Raw genomic sequence first — 10973 nt, 5'->3', positions numbered from 1 at the left:
ATATAATGTATATATATAATTATCTAAGGGATCCAAACCAAAACAGGAGCCTTCAATTTCACCAAAGGCAAAAATCCCACGCGCCCAGGCAGCTCGGCGCGCAATCTGGCGGCAGCCCGAAATATTAAAACCAATTTTTACAGATTTTTGGTACCATGCTATATGCTGGATCTATTTACAGAACTAGAAGCTTGTTTTGTTTGTATATCCAAGTGATGTAATATATGGTGTATGCTAATTACAACATGCTGGTGCTGTTATATTTGTCAAAAGTTGGCTGATCTTTTGTTTGTCCTTTTTGTGTGATGCTATATACTGATGTAATTTATGCAGTGTGCTGTTTTCACCATGAATGTGCTGCTGAGTTTTCACCATGAATGTGCTGCTGAGTTTTCACCATGTAATTTATATCTGTTTTTACAGCAGATAACTATTGAACTCACTCTTAGCTCTCGCCAATTTTTTAGGTGAAAACTCTGCTCTATTTGACAACACTCACATGACCACTCGGGCTAATGCAATTGACCGGTCTAATCAGCATAGCCGTATGGATGATGGAAGTCGTATGGATGATGGAGGTGATGGTTTCTTACTGTCATCCTATAAGTTATGTTTGTATGGTCAATGCATTCTTACTGGCTGCCCTTTCTAGATGGCTTTGCCCAGCATGATGACAACACCCTCATGGCTGATGTAGTTGATTGCATTACCCAACATGGTGACCACAATCACAGTACCAGTGAAGGTGACTATTTGTTCATCTGTTTTCCACTGTTGATCAATATTTGTGTGCAAAGCTTAAATTCATGATCATCTTGGATCAATGTTTGCTTCAGCTCAATAATTTAATTTCAATTCTAATGTACATTTACAACTAGGGCGAGAGGAGAGAAGGGTCAGGGGAAATAATATGGGACTTGGTCTCCAAAAGTTAAACCGAGCACGTCGTGGCAAGCTGCAAGTTGTTATAACTGAAGGGAATATAAGGCCACTGGTTCCTTTTGTTGATGCAAAGTATGCAAGTGAATGCAACATCATAGTTAGGAACCATATGCCTATACTCCCGCATTGGAAGTTGTACAAGAAAAAACCTGCATCAAGGTCAAAAGAGACAGAACCAGTAGAGAAAGATCCAAAAGAGAAAGAATATGGATCTGCGTATGTTGATCTATTCTTAGGAAAGCTAAAGGTACAGACATTCTTTAGTACTTTCCACATTTAGTCTCAATCTAAGAACCATTGTTTGTTGTTTTGTATATACCTTAAATTACTGAATTGATATTCTTCCTATACATGTTCCATTTGATTAGGCCAAGTTTGACATAAACATAGAGGATGAGACAGTTAGAAAGGCATGCATTGAGATGATGAAGTCTGCTGTTCGCCAACAAAGACACAAACTGAAGCAAGAATATTTTGATCCTTTTCCACTACATTTGGTTACAAAAACTTCTCCTATCCCATTCATGAGTAATAAACTTTGGGAACTACTTTTAGAATCATGGAAGAGTCCCAAAAAGATGGTATGTTTTCTCTGAAAAACTAGATTGATGCCTTGTACATGCTAATCTATCGACAACCTTACATGTATTTGTGTCCTTGATGTAGGAGATGTGTCAAAAGAACAAAAATAATCGAGCGAATGTTAAGTACCACCACACAACCGGATCCCGTGCCTACATGGTTCATGTTGAAAATTTGGTAAGTGGGCCATGTTAAGCCCATATAAATAAATATATGAAACTGTTACTTAAGCATGCTGAGGGGATAAAGCTTTCTATATGAAGCTCATCAATAATTTTCATAACACTGAAATGTTTTCACTTTATATATCTGGGGAATTTGAGATGTAGAAATGCAACTACTTCGTGCTGCTGCTCTAATGTAAGGAAAATGGTGTGCTCTTGTGGTGACCATATTAAGTTGTTGTTGCTGCTGATATTTGTACACCATATTAAGGTATGTGTAACATGCTGCTGCATGCCATTGTAACAAGCTACTTCTCCTATTTCACAAAAAGTGTATTTGTAAAATTGTAACAAGCTCCTTCTCAGTAGCTGTCTATTTAGTTGGACATGTTCTTCCAGATTTTTAGGTGAACATGCTCTTCCAGATGTTTAGCTGAACAATAGGTGTTACGATTTTTCTAACATCTTAATTAATGCTGGACCTAATGCATATATGTTGACCTCAGGATGACAAATATAATGACAAAGAAGCTGATGCGGTTGATTTGTTTAAGGAGTTCCACTACAGCAAGAAAAAAAATGCTACACCCCTATTGTAAAGGAGGCATTGTAAGATAATTTTCAGACTTTGATCATGTAATGATTATTATTTTTAGTTTATAACCATGTTTCCTCCTTGCTTGCTAGACTCAAATGGAAAATATGCTATCTACATCAACCGACGGTGAAGAACCTAAGTCTGCAGCTCAAGTTGTTGCTGATGTGCTTGCTGAGAACACCAAGAAGAGTCGGTTCTTGCAGAATCTGGGGTTCCAGAATGCCCGACCTAGATCCAGTGAGCAAAGTAGTGAGATAGAACTAGAAGTGGACAACGCTAAGCTTCGTATGCAGGTGGCTGATTTGTTAAATAAAGTGCAAGAATCTGAGCAAGCACGGATTATTGATCGAGAGGAGATGAAGAGGAGTCAAGAAGCAAAACTTAACCTTTTGCTCAGTCAGATTCAGCCAAGTTAAGTCAGGCATGGTGCATATCTTTTGCCATTAACTTCATGCATTTTGCTGCTGCTAACTTGTGTCAAGCTAATTTCGACCAAGTTAAGTCATGCATGGTGGTATATATTTTGTTGCTGCTGTTTGCATTTTGCTCCTGCTGTATGCATCGAGCTGCTAGACTTGTAAGCATTTTTGTGTTGTTGGCTTGTGCCATATTGAATTGTAAGGTTGTGTGCACTTTTGTGCGAAAACTATTGTTGGATGAAGACATGTAATCTGATGTTGGATCAAAATTTATGTGATCTATTGTTGAATGAAAGTTAAAACTTTTTATTTAATGTGCTGCTATAATAATTACTTGTGGGCTGTGTATGTGGGCTGAATGTTTGAAAATGGGCTTAGTATATATGAGCTATATGTGCTGCAGTAGTGAGCTGAAAAGTGGGCTATAAATAATGATGAACTTTGGCTATAATATGCTGAAATGGGCCTGCGAAAATGGCTAAGAAAATTACAATAAAAAAGGATGAAATTGAGCCAAAATTGGCCCATCTTTGATTCTGGCCTGTTAACATATGGGCTGAGGTAGTGTCCATGTCATCATCCATGTAAGCAATCACGTAAGCATCCATAGTGACGTGGCAATTCATCTGCGACGATTATTTTTCGTCACTAGAAATGGGCCTGGGTTGGACTAAGTAGGCCTCGGGCTCCATCGTGACGGAATAAAACTGTCGCTGATTCTGTTAATCCGTGATGGTTTTCCACAAACCGTCACGCAAGTCAATCCTTGACGCTCAATCTGCGACGGTTACTAAAACCATCACAGATCCTATTTGCTGACGGATTTTTAGTGATCCGTGACAGAAATTTTCCATCACGGATTAGCAGAATTCTTTTAGTGGGAGGACGCCTTAGGGCTTGGCCACACCAAGCCTTGGCCATGCCAAGCCCGCTGCAAACTCATGGCCAAGAGCAGTAGCAGTGCAGCAGTAGCTCGAGCTCCCCTCTGCCAGCCATGGCGACGGGAACAGAGAGAGTGGACAGGGAGATAGAGAGTGAAAGGGCAAGAGAGGTGGAGGAGACCGTGGGCAAGTTCTCGGGGGTGGAGGAGGACAGGGAGGGCTCTCTGGTGCTCGTCCACAATGGTACAGAGAGAGGACAAGGCAAGGTGGAGGTGGCAGCCATGGTGAGGGCGCCCAGCTGGCATGGTCGCCACGCACAGGCCACGTGCCGGCCTTTGAGGCATTCTGTCGAACACGTGTCGGGTGACGGTTTGGATAGAGTGGAACATGATTTTGGGCTCCTTGCAGGCCGAATTAGACCTTGGGCCAAAAATGAAGTTTGTTGTACTCGACCTGATCTCCAACTTTGATTCAGAGTGGAAAGCCATTAGAGCAACACATTAAGAGATAATTAGATGCCAAATCATGAGTGTCAACAAATTGATAGTGATTAGCAAAACCAAGAATTGATAGTCCAAACCATGTCAAACTGGTGTCATATTTTGGTATGCTCTTGCCCACAATATATACTACAACCTTTATTAAGGGGTCAACTCAAGTTGTTTAACAAAAACATGAGAACGCGGCATGCCAATGGGTTGATGTCCGTTTAGTGATAAAATAACTTTTTGCTGTTTTGGGAGCTACTTTTGAATATACAAATGAACTCCAAATTTGATGATACTTGATCCATTGTTTCCATGAAAAAGGGTACTCCAATTCATATTAAGGAATCCAATTGAGTTATCATATGAATTTGGATAATAAAATGTCACAAAGAAGCTAACTTGCTGCTGTCACTTTCCAGGGACTTAGAATTATTTCAGGGATAAAAAGCAGCAGCTGATTCGAACTTGGAGCCTCTGTTTGAACAATTTTCAAGCTGATTTGATTCTTGACCCTTAAATAAAGTTTCTTTTACAGAAGCAAAGCTACAACTTTCATTTAGGGTCAAACCTCATAACTGCAACAGAAGTCAATCTTTCACTTTGGTCAAAGCAGTAACCCGATAAAGCTCCAAACTAGGGTTTTAGAGCAAACAAAGCATTTTCTTGGCACAAGCTCAACATGAACTCTTCATGACCTTTATTGTAGAGTTCATCTAGAGTCACTTGGTCAAGATTGCAAGATTAGGTTAGTAATCCAAGGTTCCATTCACTTAATAAGGTCATTCCAACAAGCATGTAACTTATTATTTCATTTGACCTTTTGAATCCAAACTTCATGAAACTTTTTGAGTGATCACCTAGGTAGAGATGGAGATGATACACATGGAAGAAGCACCATCAACACCCACAAGCTTTATTATGCAGGATCATCAAGCATTCACTTGTCACAACATCAAAGTATATTTCATACTATCATATATGAACAAATGATGCTTATGCTCATGAAATGTAAGTGCCAAAACGCAACATAAACACCTAGGGTGTTACAGCCCTCCCCCTTAAAAAGAATCTCGTCTCGAGATTCGGTGCGAAAGACTTTTAATGGAAGAGAAACAATGTCATGCATTTCCCAACCTCAACGATAGCATTTGAACATCAGAGAAGCTAAGTTGGACCAAAAGTTTTCTGATACTTACTTTTCATAGTAAACTTTGGTTCGAAGATGAAGCATTGTTACTTTGGGAGGAATCCAAGAAAGCATTGTCCTATGCACTTTGTTCTCAATGTATGAAGGGTGGTTCAGAGCATAAGCGGAGCTACGTGTATGATCAGTCTCTTTAGTGAAACTAATTCAAGCCATAAGAACCTTGCACGAAGTCACAAGCTTCTAAGGGTTGCTCATTATAGTGGTTCCACGCTCATTCACAACATTTTAAAAGTAGTCTTCTACCAAAATGATTGGAGTACAACTTTCCAAGCATGCAGTTCTCTTTCTCTGATGACAAAATTGTACTTACCAACCTGGTTAAGAGAACGATGAATGTGATAGCTGACTTTGTGGGTTCAACACCTTCCATGATCATTTACTTCAAGGGGATCCTCGTATGTAAACAACAAAAGTTATTTGGGTGGAAATAGGTGCAACTTCTTGGGTAACACATAGAAGGTATCCAAGGCATGTAGGAATTGGATAACCACTACTGAAGAAGGATGATTGTGGGACCTAGAGGTCTCCAACAGTTGCAAGTATTCAACCAATCACCACTCAATTCTGCAAGAAACTTGATAAAAATTCTGATCCATGAGTCTTCTAACCTCTGACCGAAATTCAGCTCAAATAGGCAACATTTGCATAAGCAGAACGTGTACATACTAAACTTGTTCGGTGGTGCAATGGCAGTGTTCTGGACTGACAAGACATCTCTCAACTCCATGTTTAATTCACTAATTGATAAAACATATCCCTCGTGGCTGTCACTCCATCATTACTTTCCTTGAGATTAGCCTTGCTACTAGCAACCATTCAATTGCCTCTCAGCCCAATATTTTCCAAAGCTTCACACTTAACCACAACAATTACGGCTGATGCTCAACAATTGGTAACCTCCAAAGCTAGGAGATAAGGATTCATGCCAAAGATGGTTGACTTTAGCTATATCACCATGATGCACATAAAGATCAAGACCTAGGAAAACTAGGTTATAAGCACAATGGTGATGATCGATGCTTGTTCAACAGATAACTTGTCCAATATTAAGTGTTGGGTGTCCTTTTGGTTCGATGAGGATGACCCATGGTGCTCATTAAATGCTCATCGTCATTGTAGGGATAGTGACATAGTGTCACTTGTCTTCCACCTCTTGCAGTCTGTTAATTTTTATGTCAGTGACTTGTTCTTCAAAGGTTAACCTCTAGTTGACTTCAAAAGAATGTCCTATGACATCTGGTTGGACATAGGGATCTTTTGATATGATATGGAGAGATTATCAAGGGAAAGGTCACAAGAAAACATTTCATTGGTATAATTCCATAATGGATCATGACTAGAAACCTCGATACCAGCACGTGCCGAGCAGCACATCCTTGTGTCGGCCGCCCACAAGAGGCTCTCGGTTTCGTCGCGGCACCGTTAGCTACTGCTCATGACACCATTATTGATCATACAGTCAATGAAAAATTTCATGTGGCACAAAAGTTGGTTGTATGAACAAGCATTGTGCAAAGGAGGGATAGCAAAGCAAAGGTAGTCACAAGGTTTGGAGTCAACATGGAAGTGACCTGAAGATCCAAAACACAACACAGGAGAACATATCTTACTTGTCGAAGACAACTGATCATGGATTCTTGCTTTAATTTCCACAAAATCTCTGTGTTAACCAAGATAGTTACCAGATAAATGATTAACATGAGATCATGACTAATAACATTTAAGATTAGGGAGAGTTGGAGGTTAAATAAACGAGATTCAAGAGACCAAGCTAATACTTAGATTAGGGCTTCATCGACACAGCAGCAACATGATCTGTCATGAAAAGATTATGAGGCTCATGCAACAACAGATAAGCATTGCACTAGATCAACTGTAGGACAAGGAACAAAGTGGTCTGAGAGGATTCTTGGGGTAAGGTTTTCGCACACAGAAGCAAGACACCCAAGACTTAAGCAAGCATGTGAGAACATCAATGAAATTATCTCCAGCAATCATTACTATAAGCAAAGGTGGTATATAGCAAACAGAACATGATGGGAATGTGTTGTTATCCTTTACTGAGTAGGTGTATAACTTTTCTTCAGTCGAGAAGGTAAATCTCACTTATGTACAAAAGGCCAGCCATCTCAAACATGTGCATCATGTTGACGGATGGCATAGATTGACCAAAACATAAGCAAGCCATCGAGATAGATCAAAGGGTAACCCAGTTAATTGGGCAGCAAGCACAAGAGCTGAAGAATATGTTCTTTAGAAAGATACTCACTAAGATGATTGCAGTTAGGATACAACATGAATATGGTGTACCCTACTAACTGTGAGCATACTAAGGACAATTGCTCTGCCAGTGCCCGGTCTAATTGCAGTTCCAGCACGGACGGTTGGCAGGTGGAGTCTTGGCATAGCTGGGACCTATGTTGCCCCTAGGAAGAGCAATAGAGTACCCCTTGCGGAAACCCGTCTTCGCCTGATTCTTCTTCACTGGACGGTGATACCGCTGATTAGGAGTTGGAGCACGGTACGGGGGCCTAGCTGCCACTAGAGCCTTGGACTGAGATGCCCCTGCCCCGGCCTCAAAAGCCCTCTTGCGAGTCATGGTCGCAGTGTACACAGTGTTATAGTTCTCTTGGGTGAGAGCATCATTGACAAACTCATTGAAAGTTGCACACTTAGAGCGGCCCATAGTCTTCAGCAACTTGGGGCCAAGACCCCGCTTGAAGCTAGCGATCTTCTTTGCCTCCGTGTTCACAAATTCAGGAGCATACCTAGACAGATGATTGAAGGCATGCAAGTACTCCTTCAGAGTTTTGTTGCCCTGGGTCAACTGCATAAACTCCGTATGCTTCATCTCCATAACACCAGGAGGGATGAAATGTCCCTTGAAGGCTTCACGGAAGAGATTCCAGTCAATCACAGTATTATCAGGAAGAGCCTCCCGATACTGATTCCACCATATGCCTGCCGGACCCTACAGTTGGTGAGCTGAATACTCGGCCTTCAAACCCTCGGTCAGCCGAAGCAAGCGGAACTTTTGTTCCACCGTGTTCATCCACTCCTCAGCTTGAAGAGGTTCTTCAGCCTCTCGAAACGATGGGGGCTTGGTATCCATGAAATCCTTAAAGCTACTATACTGGTTAGGTGCTGGTCCTTCTTGTGCATGACGACCACCCTGATTTGCCATCCGGTTGATGGTCTTAGCGAGCATCCTCTAATTTTCCACCATCATTTGCATCAGCTCAGCTGGATTTGGTGGTGGAGGAGGAGGGGGTGGGTTCTTGTTTGCACGCTGTTCTGCACCTCGAGTGCCACGAGACATCTGTAAAGACATAATCAGTGAGTATTGATGATGACAAGATTTGCCGTAGAAGAACTTATATTCATGTCTGAAAGTATTCGAGAGAATAGTTTTACAGAAAAGGCACAATAATTCAATTCCACAAAATAACATCACCAATCCAACACATGACACAGATATCCGGAATATGCACAACAACGGAAAACATCGTCATAAACGATCGAACATGTTAAGGTTACACATTGGGTCCATAAAGTTATTACACCATCACAGTACATGATATGAGTCAGAGATCAAGGTTCCGGATTACAAAAGCACCACTACTGACTGCCATACTACAAAAGATCCTCACAACAACTATCCACTACACTCCAGGCTCGTCGTCCGAGTCAGCGTTGAAGATCGCCTCTCCATCCTCGTCGCTAACCGGCTCAAGCTCCTCGTCCTCCACGTCCTCGTGCAAAGGTGGTGCAGCCGCTGCTGGTCCATCTACCTCCATACCATCATCATCGGCCATAATCACCAGAGGTCCCACCTCTGGATACACGGGTACAGGGCGAGGAATAGGGTGTAGCAAGTTGTTGAGACGGTGAATCTCCACAAGTCCAGCCTCAATCTGATCCTGCAGATAGTTCTCCCGCTCAAGCAACTGGATCCTATGCATCTCCCAAGCCCGGCGCCTGTTCTCCGACACGCGGAGCGCAGCATCCCTCTCACGAGTGATCTGCACCAAGCGCTCCTGCACTATCGCCTTCTCTCTAGCCAACTGACTTATCTGATCCGGCTTGTGGTCTCTCTCTCTAATGGCCTTTACCCACTGCTGCCTACGGTACTCCGCAATGTCTTCCCAGTCATTGCGGTCCTTCTGAGCTTGCTCCAGGAGTCTAGCTTGCTTGCAAAACTTGCGAGCACGCTTTTCAGCCTTCTGTTGCATCTCCTGAGCCTGGCGAACAGCCACCATCACTTGTGCATAGGTGTCCTCTCGCTGACTGAACAGCTTAAAGCATAGCCATCATAGCACTCATAGCAGGACTAGAACTCTCAGCTCGCTCTCCTCGGCCTCGGACCAACGCACATCCATCAGCCTGCTTCCACTCCGCTGCTGCTGGGTCAGCACGGGGAATGGAGGCCGCTGGCCCTCCTGTCAGCTTATCGCCAAACCTCTGACAGATGTTGAGCAGCATCGCATGGGCTGCAACCTGAGCCGCTTCCCATGGAGTCTGCCCATTGGAGTTGCAGGTCCACCCTGTCCATGCAGGCTTTCCCCCATATGGTGGGACAACTCCCTGCACAGCAAACCACTGCAACTCTCCTGTCATATCCACCTCCCACCAAGAATACTGAGGTGGCTCAGTATATCCAACAGACTGCAGCACCCTCCAGAGCAAGGTAGGAGTGCCAAACTCGCTCAAGAAGGTGTCACCGGGTGAGGTGAAGCGGGCACGTCCATCTGTGGAAAGGAATAACCGTGGGTACAAGAGGATTAGTTTAAGCACAATTATTTAATTAAAAGGGGCGGCATTGTAAAGGAATGAGTAGACAGAATGTATGTATGAATGAGACATGATGCATGCATGAACCATACGTTCCCCCAAGCTTAGAAAATTAATATTCTAACGGATATACGGTGGCATACATTTGTCTCTCGATACGATAACTATCGATTTACACATGCACTGTTAGAGTATTAATTTTAGGGTTTAGAATAACCGTGGGTACAAGAGGATTAGTTTAAGCACAATTATTTAATTAAAAGGGGCGGCATTGTAAGGGAAGGAGTAGAAAGAATGTATGTATGAATGTGACATGATGCATGCACGAACCGTACGTCCTCCCAAGCTTAGAAAATTAATATTCTAACGGATATACGGTGGCATACATTCATCTCTCGATACGATAACTATCGATTTACACAACCGTTGTTAGAGTACCTGTAGAAAACTTCATTGCAGCCCAACAGTTCCCAATATATATCACTCAAGAAAGCAGTAAACTAAGTGCACATTGCTTATACATGCTCAACATGCACAAACAATGACACCACAACTACCCGAGAAATTAAATGCTCCCCAATTAAGTTTCTGTCGTGGTTCCATGGTTAGACATGTAACCACTCCAGAAAACCACCACGAACACTCCCCTAGACCGCCGTTTGGACGATCATGCTCTCACAGCTCACACTTACAAGAGCGTAGGTGCGACGTTGCATAATTTAAATCTAGCGACATATGTGGCTAATTCACATATGAAGGCTACCTCTACCATTAGACCACAGGGTAGCATAGTATGGTCATCACATATCCATACCTGAGTACTGCCGGAGATGCATAAAATAAAACCCCCCAAGTCAGTACTTAAATAGCCACCTATAGTCCTTATATGGGCAAGGAGGAT

General features: G+C 42.5%; 1 long non-coding RNA gene and 1 pseudogene across 1 annotated transcript; both read left to right on the top strand.

Annotated features, from left to right (window-relative positions):
* Nucleotides 467-941, top strand: LOC110429550. The gene is made up of 3 exons (XR_002446622.1): nt 467-578; nt 653-745; nt 879-941. It is a non-coding gene; the product is annotated as an uncharacterized LOC110429550 (long non-coding RNA).
* Nucleotides 1052-2702, top strand: LOC8063238 (annotated as a pseudogene).

The sequence above is a fragment of the Sorghum bicolor genome, chromosome 8, assembly GCF_000003195.3.
Source record: "Sorghum bicolor cultivar BTx623 chromosome 8, Sorghum_bicolor_NCBIv3, whole genome shotgun sequence".
In the NCBI taxonomy this organism is placed as follows: domain Eukaryota; kingdom Viridiplantae; phylum Streptophyta; class Magnoliopsida; order Poales; family Poaceae; genus Sorghum; species Sorghum bicolor.
The sequence above is the reverse complement of the archived record's forward strand: the minus strand, read 5'-3'. Positions and strand labels throughout refer to the sequence as shown.